Here is a 15,463-nt window from a genome sequence, read left to right as displayed (position 1 = left end):
GAGGCCACACCAGGCGTGTGGGCTTGGCTGGTGGAAGCAACGGTCAAAGGGCCTCTCCCGCCCCAGGTCTGCAGGTAAGCAAAGCTTCTCGGAAGTTCTTCCAAACCTTCAGTCTCTGAACTCGAGTAACTTTCCGCGCCGAGTTCTACTCACGGATTAATAAAACGTTCATTCACTCCATTGGCCTGCTAGAAAAGGCGCCTCCAACCGCCTGGTCCTGCAGAGGCGCCCTGGCCGCTCGCACGTCTGTCCCTGCCTCTTTTGCCGCGGAGGGGGCACCTGTCCCAGCCCCTCTCCCCGCGCCCCACCAGTGGGGCACCTGTCCCGGCCCTTCTCCTCGCACCCTGCCGAGGGGGCACCTGTCCCCGTCCCTCTTGCCGCCAAAGGGGCACCTGTCCCCACCCCTGTCCCCGCGCCCCGCCGAGGAGGCATCTGTCCCCGTTCCTATCCCAGCCAAGGGAGCACTTTTCCCTGCCCCTCTGACCGGCGAGGGGGCACCTGCCCCGCTCCTCTCTCCGCGCCCCGCGGAAGGAGGGAACGCTGGATCCGAAAAGCCCGCCGCCGCTCCGCGCCTCGCTGACAAAAACCAGCGGGCGACCCCGCAGCCCCAGCGCCCGCCCCGACGCGGCCACTTCCCGCACGCGCGCCCACCGTCACTCACCCCAATACTCCCATTGCCCCGCGCACACACGCGTGTTCTCACGCCCACTCCCGCCCTCGCAGAAACGCGCGCACTCAGCCTCGCTTCTTGCTCCCTCACAGCCCGCTCGCTCCCTAAACCCGCGTGACCTCACAGCCACTCCCCACACTTCTCTCCCAGACACGCGCGCCTCGTCAACAAGCCGGCTCCCAGCGCCCTAGCGCCTCAAAACCCACCCAGTCCCTCGCTTTTCCACCAGCACGCGCGCTCACTCTTGCGCTGCTCCGTGAACATGCGTGTCCGCACACCCGCTCCTCAAACACGCGTGCCATCTGCACGCGCCCCGCACTCATCCCAACGCCCCTCCCTCACACGCACCCGGTCAACGCAGGCCGGTCCCCAGGCGCACTCACGCGTCAAAACACACTCCTCCCGCGCGTAAACACGCGCGCCCCTTACTCCCCGAGCCACCCCTCCTCCACACACGCGCGCGTGTCCTCGCACCCACTCTTCACACCCGCCCCCCACGTAAACACGCGCGCCCCCGCGCCCCCCGCCGCGAGCACGAGTGCGTCCCACGCTCCGGCCGCGGCGCGCGCCCGCCCCCGGCCCCGCCCCCGCGCGCCCCGGCCGCCCCGCGCGCCCCCGCCGGCCGCCGCCCTCGCCCCGCCGACTCTCCCCTCGGCCACACGCACACTCACTAGGACTTGGAGAGCACGGCCACCGCTCAGTCGCGCTGGCGCCGAGCAGCTTCGGTGTTCCTCCTCCTCCTCCCAAGCAGCCCCGCCCGGCCCGGCCCCGACAGCCCAGCCCGGCCCCGACCCGCTCAGCTCCACACACCGCAGCTGGAACGACTCGGGCTCCGGGTACCGCTGTCTCCCCGCCACAGCCCGAGTGCGCCGCCCGGGCCAATGGCGGGGCGCGGCGGTGAGCTCACCGGCCTCGGCCCCGCCCTCCGGCCCGCGCGTGCCAATCGGAGGGCACGACGTCACCCGGAGCCGGGCAGAGGCAGGTGTGGGGCGCGGAGCCGCTCTGCGCGGGGACTGCGCCGGAACTGCGCCCGAGCCGCGCGGCGCCGCGCTGGACGGCGGCGGGCCCTGCCCGGAGGGTGCGGGTGGAGCGCGGCCCCGCAGCCCTGGGCTCCCAAACTCGAGGCCTCGGCGCATCACTGCCCCTCGCGACTCTGCCGTCCCCTCCCCGCCCAGATTCCGAGAGGCCGGCCAGGGGGGGCGGCCGCAGTCTGCTCGAGGGCAGGGACTGTTCCGAGCTCGACGGCCGCGCCCGCTCCCCCGGGCTCACGGCCCCAGGAGGACTCCTGGGGGACCAGCGCCACGCGGCGGGGGAGCTCGAGCTGCGTGTGCCCGGCCCCCGGAGCCTTCCCGCGCCCTGCCCGCCGCCTCCTGGCCCTGCAGCGCCGTCGGGTCCGTGTGGGAGACCCGCGCCCAGGGGCGCCCGCGTGCCCGGGCTCCGGCTCCCGGCGCGGCCCTGGCGCACCCTGCGGTGGCGGAGGCGTCTGCAATGCAGCCGCGGGAGGAGCCGGCTCGGCGCTGCGCTGAGCCGCGAGCGGGGGAGCGAGGAAGGCTGGGCGGGAAGGAGGGGCACCGGGCGCGGCAAGCCGGCCGACGGCGGCGGATCCCGGCAGCGCCCAGAAGGACCTGAGGACACTGGGAGGGTCCTGGGGCTGGAGTGCGAGGGGACCCCAGGCGTCGGACAGGGCGGGGCCGAGGATGTCTGGGCAGTGACGGTAAAGAGCGGCTCCTCTGGGAGTTCAGAAGCGTCCAAGGCTCCCATTCCCGAGCTCCCTACTTGGAGTTCCAGGGCCTCCGCCCGCTCCTCGGTATAACCCTGGCGTCCAGAAGTTCTGGCTTTGGCTTTCTCACTTGGGTACTTATGCACGATATCCTCCCGCCTCCGACCTCCCGCCTCTCTACCCAAGCCCAAGTCACACCTCTCCATCAAGGCTCTTCGTCTCCGAAAAGCCTTCCAAGGCATCCCGAGTGGACACCAACATCCTCTTAGGTCCTGTGTTTATTCAAGTGTCCCCCAGCCCCTACCCCGGCCGTACACACACAAAGTGCCACGCAGACTTGTGATGAGGCCATTTCCCCCCTTCACACGCCAGTTATCTTTAAAATTGATTATACGTATCTTCCTTCTGCCATCTGAGTTAAAAAGAGTCTGAAAAGATGGGGGCGGAGTCTCTTTTATTGACCCTACCCAAACACACGAAAACAACCACAGAATTTTGCAGAGCCTTAAGCCTGTGCAACCAAAACTGAATCGTTAGAGGCCAAGCCAAGGACATCTCTGGGGAAGCTGGTCCCATTCTTTGCCACACCTCGGAGCCAGGAAAGCAAGCAGGTCGTGTCAGGTCTCACTATTGGGGGCCGACCACCGATTCTACACCTCAGCAAGTTCCTCACCTGCCCTGGCAAAGCCAGAGCACGGGCACAGTCACAGCCCTGCTCCAACAAGTCCTTCATTCCTGCCCCCCGTCTGCCTCGACCCCCCCTCACCACGCAGGACTCTCACACGTCCCAACTCGGCTTATGCATCTTCACCCCTTTATCTGGTAGGCACACTCCATTCATTAAAGGCCTGGCTCCAACGTACTGCCCCCCGAACCCCCCCCCCAAACACACGGTTCTCAGCAGAACTGCCCAAGGAGCACTGTTAAAAATGCATTCATATTGCAGCACACAATGCGTAGCTGCTTTTGTTTCCGGGGCAGCAGTGTAAGGGTTGTAGTCAAGGACCGGGGCTCGCTGTGCCTTCACGTCTGTGGGTGAGAATTCAATGAGCCAGTAGGTAGAGGTAAGCTGTTTATCTCAGTGCCTGGCTCAGAAGGCACTCAGCGCAAGTTAGCTCTTCCTGCTATGGGAAGTCAGGATATCTTGGCGTGGTGGGGAGTGCCGGGAAAGGGGGGGATTTCTAGGTTTCTGATCATGCTCTATTTTTGACCTGGGCACTGGTTTTAGTTTGTGACAACTCTGTAGTTTAGGAGCTGAGTTTCACATCCTTGTGCTATGTGCACTTTTCAGTATGTATATTGTGTGTGTATATATATGTGTGTTAATAAAAGGTGTTTTAAAAAGTTAGTTGTTACTAACTAAGACCATGACAGCTCTGATCTCTTTGAGAAGAGGAACGAAGTCTTAACTTATCCTGGCACCTTGCACAATGCTGGGCATGCTGGAAGAACTCTGCTAATAGTTACTGAATTACTCTGAATGGATTGTGAGCAGCAGAGACCAACTGGGGAGGTGGGATCAGGGCGGGCAACACCTGCCTTTATTCTTTACAGTGACAGGGACTCAGGATGATCGGGATCCAGGTTCAGGGACCTGGACCCCAGCTAACGAGGAGCCATCAGTCTAGTCTATCTTCCTTTTTCCCTCCCTTGGGTTTGTTTAAAAAGGCAGAGGTTCAGCCCTGAGTTCAGACCTAGGGATTCTAGCTTCCTGAGAGGGGCTTTGGGGGAACCCATGACCCCCTTCCTCCAGCAGCCCCATATCCACCTGGCATGTGAGACAGGTAGAGTCATGGATGCTTCAGTCCATTGACTGCCCTGGTGATAGAGGTGGGCTCAGCAGCCTGAAGCTCTATTTCAAGGCAGCCTGAGGTGACATTTCTGCAGAAGGAAAGTCCCCTTACTGTTCCTCAGGTGGACCCATTCCCTTCCTGGAAGATCGGACACTGATTTCCCACTGCACCTCTGTCTCAGGATGGAGGCCACAAGAATAAATAAGTGCCTTCCTTGGGCCCCCACACGGAAAGTCAGACAGAGCCGGGTGGGGTGAGCTGGATGCTTCTGAAGCCAGCTCAGAGCTCTGACAGCATGCGAGAACCACGTACCCACAGGCTGTCATTCCTTGTGGGTATTCATGTTCCTTTCTTTCAGGTTAGGAAATGACAGGGTAAGGCATGCCCATGCTTTAAGCAAATGATTACACTGGGTTTTATGGGGCTTTGAGTATACCTGGCTCATTTTTGTAAACTAGAGAAAAAGACAACTTTGCTCAGTGTTGAGTCCACTTGGCAGCACCCAGACCAAGTGCGAGGTTTGTCCCTGAAAGCAGACATGGTGAGTCCTTATCCCAGCCCCAACCTCTGCTGAGGGTCTCATGATGAACCAAGGGGTGGTCCTCCTGTTGCAGCTGAGGAAGAAGGGAACTACGGTGTGTTGGGGGCCTGTTGTCTTCCTGCTGTCGCACTAGACAGTCACACGCACCGCTGCCATTTCTCCTGGAAGTTAGGTATTGTATAGAGGAAACAACAAAGGCTGCAAGGAGTTAGGTAACTTCCCCAAAGGCACACACATGGTTAGCAGCAGATCTGGGTTTCAAGTTCCGAGCCTGCGCCCATTCTGCCCCATTTGTGATGGGTCTCCAAGGAGGCAAACAACTCTTGGATCATTTAGATACCATTTGTTTAAGAAAGCAGTCTGGAAATTTCTAAGAACCAGACCTGCCCAGCACATTCTTTTCCCCAGCCCCAGCAACAGTAAAAGCTCATTTATGTACAATTGTAGACTTTACCAGGCCAAGTCCCTGAGTGACTGTAATGAGTACAGCCCTCCCTACCAACTGGCATTGGACTTGACTTGTAGCATGAGTGAGAAATAAACCACTGAAACTGGGTTGTTTGTCATTGCAACATAACCTTGCCCCTCCTCTCAAATTAAATGCTTCTGCATCTGTCAACTCCCAATAAAAAAAAAAAAAAATCAAAAAGGAGTCTTCTCAAATGAAGTAGCCATCTAAAAATAAGTGCAAAATGCATGTTTAGTGTATCTTTAAGGCAGTAAGAGATAAAGATTGTTTTAACAAATGACAGGGCAGGGTGACAAAGCAATTCAATGGAGAAAGAAGCATCTCTTTAACATACAGTGCTGGGCCAACTGGCTATCCCAAAGCAAAAGAACGAAGTCAGACCCCTACCTCACACCATATATAAAAATTAACTCAAAACAGCTCAAAGATCTAAATGTAAGAACCAAAATTACTGAACTTTTAGAAAACACAGAAATCTTCTCATCCTTGGATTGGGCAATTGTTTCTTAGCTCTGACCTCAAAAGCACAAGCAAGCAAGGAAAAGCATAGATAAATTGGACTTCACCAAAATTTGAAACTTTTGTGCTTCAAAGGACACCATCAAAAAAGTGAAAAAGACAACTCACTGAATGGGAGAACACACTTGCAAATCATATATCTGACTTGGGACTTGTGTCTAGAATATAAAAAGAATTTTTACAGCTCAAAAATAAAAAAAAACCCAATTTTAAAAAATGGACAAAGGATCTGAATAGACATTTCTCCAAATAAGATATATAAATGGCCAATAAGTACATGAAAAGATGCTCAACATCATTACCCACTGGGGAAATGCAAATCAAAACCACAATGAGATACCACTTCACACCCATTAGGGTTAGAATAAAAAAAGACAGATAATAACAAGTATTGATGAGGATGGAGAGAGATTGAAACCCTCATACCCTGCTGGGGGGTAATGTAAAATGGTGCAGCTGCTTTGGAAACTGGTCTGGCAGTTCCTCAAAAAGTTAATCATAGAGTTACCACAAGACCCCACAATTCCACTCTAAGTATGTGCCCAAAAGAACTGAAAACATATGTCCATACAATGGACGTTTAGCAACAAAAAGAAACGAAGAACTGAAAGGTGCTACAACATGGATGGACCTTGAAAACATTATCCTGAGTGACAGAAGTCAGACCCAAAAGACCACATATTGTATGATCCCATTTATATGAAACGTCCAGAATAGGCAAATTTATAGAGATTGAAAGGAGATGAATAGTTCCCTTGGGCTGGGGTGGGGGAGAGGCCTGGGGGGGAATGAGGCATGACTGTTAATAGGTACGGGGTTTCTTTCGGGGGGGATGAAAATCTTCTAAAATTAGATGGTGGTGATGACTGCACAACCCTGTGAATACGCTAAATACCTTGAACGTACACTTTAAACTGGTGAATTGTAGGGCATGTTAATGGTATCTCAGTACGGTTCAACTTGGTATATCTCACACACACAATAAGAAGAGAAAAAGAATGGAATAGAAAAAAGAAACAGTGGATGAGCTTTAAGAACAAGACTGAATAGGAAATGGAGGACCAAGGTCAGCCGGTACATCCTGGTGCACCGAGCCCCCTCTGCCAGCTGTACGTGGGATGCAAGGGCGGGTGGAGAGTCTAGATAGACAGGCCCTGTTCTGTGAGGAGACAAGACAGATACGGGGGACAGACTGAGTCACATGGTGGTGACCCCCCCAGGAAGGAGGACGCTAATTGTGCTTCTGAAGGTTGTGAAAACGGGTACGCCATCAAATTCCTACTTGCCACGATTGCTTCCTTGGCAGCTAAGGATACCGGAGAGAGTAGCATCCTGAACTTGGGGTTCCTCTTGGAGAACTTCCTGATGGCTTGGTGTTCTGCACCTCAATGGTTGGTTGATTCAGGGGTGAAGGTGAGCTTTGCAGAGAGCCTAAACACCTCCAGTGGAGCTGCAAATGTCCATCCGTACGTGGGGGGAGCTGAGGGCAGGGGGAAGAGGCCAGGCCTGGGGACAACTCCACCACTAATTACCCACGTGACAAGCTCCTTTCTCTTCCCGTGCCTCAGTTTCCTCCCCTATAAAATGAAGTCTAAGGCCATCTTGATGTGATCCTGGGGCGTGTTCAAAGTGACCTGACACAGGCAGCACCCCTGTGTGTTGGCTGCAGGGACTCTGGATTTGAAATGAGCAGCAGCATGTGCGAGCCCAGGCAAACCCAGCAGAGGAAGAGCCCAGCTCACCCACAGCATCAGAATTAGCACATGCTTATTGTTTTGAGCCTCTGAGACCTGGGGTGGCTTGTTACGGAGGAGACAGCGGTGTAGGGGGCGGCGGGAAGAAAAGGTATTTGCTACCCGGGCAAGCCGGGCTGCCATGGGTGGTATCAGCCTGGGAAGGCTGTCAACTCTGATCTGGAAGGAGGAAGAGATGCATTAGCCACCAGCTGACAACTGGGATCTCTCTAGGGGACATGATGCAGAAGGAGAAGGCAAAGAAGCTGGGTGAAATACCCCCTCAACTCATCCTCCCTGGTGGCTCGCACAGGCCCATCCGTTCCCTCTGCCCCCTGTACTGGACACACGCCAGACAACAAAGTACATGGCTAGTCTCTGTGTTAGAGTGGGGTGTGCAGAGACACGCCTGCTCTAAGGGGCGGCAGTGTCAAAGGCAGGTGATACAAAATACACTCAGAAAGTGGTGATGTGTGGTGATAAAGCACCCAATGGGCTTTAGTGGCCGACCACCCTGGCTTTGAATCCCTAGCTGTGTGACAGAGGACACACAGCTGAGATTGGACACACACACCTGAGCCTCTGAGATTCAGATTCCTCATCAGTAAAATGGGATGGAAACATCGCCTGGAAACACAGAGGATGAAATTGGATAGTGACTGTGAAGTGAGTAGCCCAGGGCATGGTGGGTGCCCAGGGCTTGGGGACGAGGGCCAAGAATGTCACAATCACTTGGGTTCTACTGTCTTTGTGACACTCTCCGGGATCTTCTGGGGTGGCAGACTCCTTCCCGTCACAGCTGACTTCCTCTGCTGTTAAACTGACTTGCCTTCCCCGAGCGGTGGTAGCTGTGTGAGGGAGTGGGCCTGGATGGCTTAGACACGGCCAGGAGTCACACACAGATGGAGGAGAGGAGCCAGGAACCAAGCTGGCATGGTCATTCAGGAGGACCTGGGGCAAGAGGACCCGACCCCTTAGCCATGTCAGTTCAGCTCCTGGGTGCCACCCAGGCCAGCCTGAGCCTGAACCTCCTTTCATGTCACCAAAGGTCCCATCTGTTCTAGGTGTCTGAGCAAGATGGTCCTCGTGGGAAAGGGAGTAGAGCCTCCGTAAGTCTGCAGGATGATAAGGGCTCAATAAGCAGATGCCACCTGGGGAGGGCAGAGACCTTATTCTTCCTCTTGTGTGGGAGCTGCCATCATCATCATCATCATCAAGGTAACAGTGACTGAGCACCAGTGCCACTCCTTTCGCCTTCACACAAAGCCTGGGCCATAGGTGCTAATGTTACCGCAGTGTTACGGAGGAGGAAACAGGCACAGTGGGCGACACAACTTGCCTGGAAAGTGCACTAGTGAGTAGCACAGCCTGCTGACCTCCCCCACTCCAGAAGCTCTAGCTGCTTCTCTGTCGGGCCTCTCATGGGAGCTAGAGAAGCAGAACTTCAGTGACAGGTACAACCAGGTAAAACGAGGAGGCAATGACAGGGGCCAGGGCCCCTCCTTGACCAAGGACGGGCGTGGCTGCTTAGCTGTCAGGGCCACTGCCCTTTCCTCCCCCAAGCACCTTCCTGAAGCCATGCCAGCCAACTTGACGACCACCCTTTGGTACCAGGGATCTGGGTGACGCATCTCAGACACACTCAGAGAATCAGAGTCATGTCTGGCCTGTGGTCCCCCTAAGCCGGGCCAGCCAGGCCAGCCAGGCCTTGGCTTTTTTTTGAATCAGAAGCCTAATGCCCCTAGAAGGCAGAGCCAGTAGTGAATGTCTGCTCGGGAGTCAGAAGGCCTGGCCACTGCTGTTTCCAGCTCAGGCAGGAAGGGCTCCATTCTCTAGGCCTCAGTGTGCTCACCTGTAAAATGGGAATGATAATAGTGGCTGCTTCATAAGGTCATTGAAAGGACTCTGACATATTTGTGGAACTCATAGCCTGGTGCCCAAAAGGTGTTAGTACTTTATCTTAGCTAAATAATAGGGCAAGGTGCCTACTCCACACTTTGAACAAAGTAACCAAAACTCCAGTGGAAGCCCCTAATCTGGGTGTCTGAGTTACAGGTCCCCCCATGGAGTCTCAGGGGGCAGGTCTGAGGCCTATGAAAAGCCCTCATCATGTGAGGAAATCTCCTTCATGCAGGACTTCCCATTTTTAGAGAATAGCTCTGTGATGCCTGAATTATGCCCCCACAAATTCACGTTGCATCCCTGAATCCCAGCACCTCAGAATGTGACTGTATTTGGAGACGGGGTGAAAGGGGTGATTAAGTTATTATGAGGCTGGTAGCATGGGCCCTAATCCAATCTGAATGGTGTACTGATGAGAAGAGGAAATTTGGATACGCAAAGAGAGAGTGTACAGGACCAATCATGTGAGAGCACAGAGAGAAGGCGGCCGTCTGCAAGCCAAGGAGCGAGCCCTCAGGAGAAACCACCCTGCGGACATCCTCATCCGGGACTTGGTCTCCAGAATTGGGAGAGATCAATTTCTGTTGTTTTAGGCGCCCAGTCTCTGGTATTTTGTTATGGCGGCCTGAGCCGACTAAAACAAGCACCTTCTAAGCTCGGCTCCTCCATTTGATGCATCTCTCTGCCTGGCCAAGGGCTCAGAGACCCTCACGTGCAGAAGTCGGAGCCTCTAAGGCTCCCCGTTCAAGGCCCAACCCCCCTGGAGCCTGGGAGGAGCTCGGGAAGCTCTGGTATTCGGGGTCTGAGAGAGCATTGCAGGTGCCCACTGGGCTGCTGCTGGCCTCTCCACAAGGCAGAAAACCAGTGAGACTGCAGAGAGGCTGCCACGCGCCTTACGGGCCCATGGAATCACGACTGAGAACAGGGGAGCTTACCCGAAAGGTACACTAAGAATGCACTTATTAAAGTGCCATGATGTGCTTTCTCACCAAGTCCACACCTTCTTTTTTTCCACGTGAGACTATGATTAAAGAGAAGTGAGTATATGTGTTGTCATGTAAGTGACACCAGAGTCAAAAGACCCAATATTTACACTGAAAACCATTTTGAAACCACCGTCCAGACAGTTGCTTCCCACCGAAACTTGAAGCTCATGCACCGGTAACAACACGAGCTGGAAAGTGCCCCTTTTAGAGAAGTGACTAGTGGGACCACGGAATAAATGACTGAGGTCGCAAGGGAGGAGCTCTGCTATCACGTCCAACCGTTTTCTGTGCTCTGAGCTCCTGAGAAGAACGAGGGCAATCAAACCAGCAGGCGTGATAAGAGAGCAATTTACATTGCAACCATCTCGTGCGCCTGGGGATGCAGAGCTGACATATGTATTTAGTGCAGGGAGAGTCCGACTCGTTAGGTGCTAAATGCCATTGAGTAAAACAAAAAAGCGGCCAGCAAAAAGCACAGAAGTGTTCTGCACACCTGGGTCCCCTACCCCCAGCTGGTCTCTCCTTGACACCCCAGGTCACATTTCTGCTGTGGCCCTGCAGGGTACAGCCACCACCCCACACAGCCTGGCAGCTCACTGACTTTGGGACCAAGGAAATCAAGCAGGTTCCTCTGCTGAGAAAGGCGCCTGAGTAATACCAGCCACTTCAAAGAGAAGTCCCCTGGGATGCTGTCACAAGAAAGGCAGCCCCACCCAACCATCCTCCCAGCTTTAGCTCACTGTCAGAGTAACTTAAAACAACCTAGGGCCTTTCACCAAACATTCAGTGCGCACCCACTCCCTTCCTCACTGAGGAGGAAACATGAGGACTCCAGGGCATGAGCGAGGTCTGTAAGTGTCATCAGAGAACCTGGAGGTTCAGACTTCCTGCTGCTGCTCTGTTCTCATCTCATAGCTTGTTCTTTCCTGCTGCTTTTCAAGGGATGGGCTTAAAGACGCCTGATAAATGCATCAGCCATTTCCAAGTTCCAGCACCCTGGGGCCTTTGAATGCATCAGGCCCTCCGAGGTTGGGCGCCTCTGTAGCATTTCTGGGTTGGCTCCATTGCACCCCTGTGGAGGCCCTGCTCAAAGATACGCACTGGAGCTTCTGCTGGTTTGTGTTGTTCCTGGGTGACCCAGGCCAGGCTTTCGGACATCATAATAAACTTCATCAAGCTTATAAAATTAGAGCATTGATGCATTTTGTTTTGTTTAAGGATTGCGTTGAGTTGTTAGCATCTTAGAAGATGGCCAAATGCTGCATCTAAGCGTTCCCATCTCTTACAGGTGAATTGTTGAACAGAAATGCTATTTGCCCAGGGCCCCATCCTAGCTCGGAGATCCCGCCTGTACCCAGCGGCTCACCATTTGCAAAGTCAGCTCCATTCCCATGGGTGTTGGGGGAAGGAAGAGGAGCACTGTTGGAGGAGGGGTCACTCATTCGGGGGCTTCCTCCAGCCTCCCAGCCCACCCCACCCCACCCCCACCCCGTACCAGAAAGGGAGAGGGGGAGAGAGGGCAGAGAGGGGAGGAGGCCAAATGGAGCTCTCGCTCGTAACCCTGCAGCAGCAAATGGAGCCATCAGAAAACACTTTAGTGAAGAAAGAACACTGCTGGAGCCTGGAGTGCCGTTGGCAGGACAGAGATGGGATGCAGGTTGGTTTATAGAGCGTCATGGGCTGTGGCACAGGTGAGTAGTTTAAAGACGTAATTGAAATCCTATGTCAGAATAATCCAAGGTGCCTAGAATTTCTCATTTAATTTCACGTTTAGGTGGACGGATTTGTAATCTAGTTAATTTCACATCTCCCCCCAGGAAATCTTGAGCTTTGCACAATATTCTCTACAGAAGACAAAGTATTCACAAACCATTTTTCATAATAAAATGTGCTTTCCAGTCCCAAAGAATTGCCGAGGACAACATGAGATCTGTGTAGGGGCAACACTTTAAAAACAACAGCAACAACAACAACAAAAACCACGTCAGACACTCACTGTTTCCTCTCTCCACAAGGACAGAAAAAGAAAATAATTGGCCTGCTGGGGTGAGGAGTAGGGGAGTCGGGGGGCAGGGGATGGGGAGGTACGTCTGTGCAATGAAGAATTTAACCTTGCCCAGGGAGGTCCGGACTCGTCCTCGGCTTCTGGGGTGCAAGGGGGGGGGTGATCTCTAAGCCCTTGGAATGTCATGCCCATTAGGAGTGTCTTTTCTTGCCTGGGGGCCTTGGGTTACTGGCTAATCTAACAACATGATTTAAGGGAGGGCCTGGCCACATGAGAGAGTTGTAGGGTGGGGGCTGGCCACACAAGAAGGACCAATGACGTGACTTAGGGTGGGGGTTTTGGTCACAAGGTATCAGCCACATCTGGAGAGGCTGGAGACAGAGCAGCTAGGTGGGCAATCCCTCTGCTTACACGATGGAGCCCCTATAAGGACTCTGGACACCGAGGCTCAGGTGGGCTGTCCTGGCTGGCAATACTCCATCAGCATCATCACACATGCTGTCCACGGGGAGAAGACAATGCAAGCTGGGGGCTTGGTGCCCTCGTGGACTCTGTCCTACGCTCGTCTTCCCTTGGCTGGTTTCACCCTGTATCCTTTGGATGTAATAAACTAACTGTGAGTACAACAGCTTTCATGGGCTCTGAGTCCTCTTAGTGAGTTCTCGAACCTGAGCGTGGGTCGTGCTCCCTCGAGCTTTGCAGCTGGCTAGCATGTTCTTTCTGCACACAACGCGCACGCCTACGAACAAAGAGTGTAGTCTTCATACAGGATCAGCCCGTCTAGTGCATTTTCTTCCTGACGGGGACACAGAGGGATCCACCTGTCCCTCTCAGGTGCTCCCGTGACACTTGGAACCTGCCTCTGTGGAGCACTCATCCACCAGTTGTATTGCCTGGTTTGCCTTGTGTCCTGGGCCCTGAGCTCCCAGAGGTGGGACATGCCCTGTTAACACGTAAAGCAGGTCCAGCAGAGTGGCCTTCGGGTAGCTGGGGCTCAGCAGGTACCAGTGACCGATGGGCTGCCTTCTACCAAGGCTGTTTCTTCCGTCATGGTTTACGACCTGCTTGGAGAGTGAGGTGCCTACCTAAGGATGACAACCTAAGGTCATAGGTGCCAAAGGAGGTGGGTATTGTGAGGTTTTGACAGGCCTTTAATGTGAAACACTTGGCATGGGGCCTGGCTGGGTGGCTGTCACTGTCATACCAGTGAGTTTTGGTGCAGTGGGATTCCATGGGGATGGGTGTGAATAGGCAGGTTCCACAGCTCCTGACTCTGCTATTCATTCATTCATTCATTCATTCATTCATTCATTCACCAGGCTAAGGTAAGAATGGGCCAGATGATGAGAGCATTACAGAGGGTCAGAGAAGACCCTCCTCCAGGCCCCAGGACTATGACATACCCTGCGGTGACTTGCCAAGAACCTGGCCGGGAAGTCCTAGGTCAGAGCAGCTCAGGTAAGAAATCTGCTTTTTCCCGTCTTGTTCCAGCTCCAGTGAGCTGAGGGCAGAATTCTCCATCATCCGCAGGTGGCCCCTTAAGAGTTCTGAAGTCACATTTAAAAAAGGAGCTTCGTTAGGGTCAAGCTCCTGCATTCTTGTCTTGGGTTATTTGCCTAAAGCTTGTCCTGGGACAGGGAGACCAGAAGGGGGGCGATGGTGCCTGGTCAGTTCAGGGCACCCTCCCCAGCCTGGTTCTGACATGGGGATGCTGCAGCCTTTTAAAGCGAGGCCAGTTGGCAGTGGGACAATGGCCACAAAAAGCACTGGCTGTCCATCCATCCATGCCTCGAAGAAACAGTTACTAAGCACCTGCTGTGTTCCTGGCCTTTCGGCATGGTGATAACTAAGAGAAAAGTCCGTGGCCTCAGGACTCAGCTGTAGTCTCACCTTTGTCAGTTTCATCCACACACCTTACCCATTTCATCCAATGCCACGTCCACGCAGACATGTCACAGACTCCTTTCTCCTGCCCATAGGCTTCTCTGAGCTCTGGAGCCTACATTCATTCATTTGCTATTGACTTTCCACATGGATGTCCCAAAGGTCCTGCAGACTCCACCCCAGTCATGACTGGCCGTCTCCAGGGGGAATGACATGAAGGGCGTGCCCCGTATCTAAGCCACCTACAACCTACTGATGCCACTTCCTAAACATCTCTTGACTGTCCCCTTCTCTCCAGAACCCCCAAGTCTAACATCATCTCTAGCCAGGAGGATTAACGGGTCTACCCTTACCCGCTCTGGCCCTCCGTCCATCCGTTCTCCATGCAGCAGCCAAGAGCACTTCTTGAAATGCAAACCTAGGCATGTCACGACCTCTCAAGCCCTCATTCCCTCCCCTCTCCTTAGAGACAGAGCCTGGCCTGTACCTGAGCGCCCCTCCAGCCTGTCTCGTCCGATCCCCGCCTCCCTGTCCACCTCACCAGCCTTCACGTGCCCCCGTGTGTTCATGAGGTTCCCTCCACCACAGAACTCTCTGCGTATGCTGTGCTCTCTGGAAAATTCCTGCCTCCCCTTTCATGGAGTTAACTTCTGCTCCTCCTTCAGATCTCAGCTTAAGGGTCATTTCCTTAAGAAATCCCCCCAGACTTCCCTGAGGAGTTGCCCCTCCCTCCCTTTACTACAAGCTCCCCAAATGCTTGTATGTGCAAAGGTGTGGCGGTCAGCTCTGATTTTTCCTCCAGTAGCTGGTACGCTGGGTGAGAGCAAGAACCTCACCTGCTTTTGTTCATTTGTTTTGATCCCAGCACTGAGCCCAGTGCCTGGCACCTCATGGGGACTCCATTACCGGTTAGCGAATAAATGATCACAAAGAGAAAAGTGCTCATGGAGGAATTTACAAAGTGTGACAGTGGAGCCAAATAAAAACAAGGCATCCTGCATGCGGAGGAGCAGGACAAGGTGGGAAGTCAGCTCTACAGCAACGGGGCCTTAGAGTGGAAATTTTCCATCAAGCAGGAATTCTCTAAACTGACCACAGGGAAAACATCCGAGGGACCAGAAGGAACAGCACGTGTGACGGCTCAGGTAGGAAACATGGTAAGTGTGGGAAGACCTGAGCATTTAGCACAGTGGAGGGAGAGCATTCGCAGGGGGAGACAGAGGGCTGACGATGAGAGACAG

At 54.2% G+C, this 15,463-nt stretch overlaps 1 protein-coding gene across 21 annotated transcripts in view; it reads right to left on the bottom strand.

Moving 5' to 3' along the window:
* The window catches only part of CAMTA1 (calmodulin binding transcription activator 1), an 814,545-nt gene that overhangs the window by 47,950 nt on the left and 751,132 nt on the right, over nucleotides 1-15,463 (bottom strand). For 2 of the 21 annotated variants that reach the window (XM_074334144.2, XM_074334146.2), the window contains exon 1: nucleotides 1,342-1,530. The exons of 18 other annotated variants lie outside the window; for them this stretch is intronic. The gene's annotated coding sequence lies outside the window, so the exon portion shown is untranslated. Of the gene's footprint in view, nucleotides 1-1,341; nucleotides 1,540-15,463 lie in introns of those variants that run through there. One more of the 21 variants, XM_074334138.2, reaches the window with a different exon arrangement.

The sequence above is a fragment of the Rhinolophus sinicus genome, chromosome 14 (genome assembly GCF_057876585.1).
Source record: "Rhinolophus sinicus isolate RSI-liver-muscle chromosome 14, RSI-T2T, whole genome shotgun sequence".
In the NCBI taxonomy this organism is placed as follows: Eukaryota; Metazoa; Chordata; class Mammalia; order Chiroptera; family Rhinolophidae; genus Rhinolophus; species Rhinolophus sinicus.
This window is presented reverse-complemented; position numbering and strand designations above follow the sequence as displayed.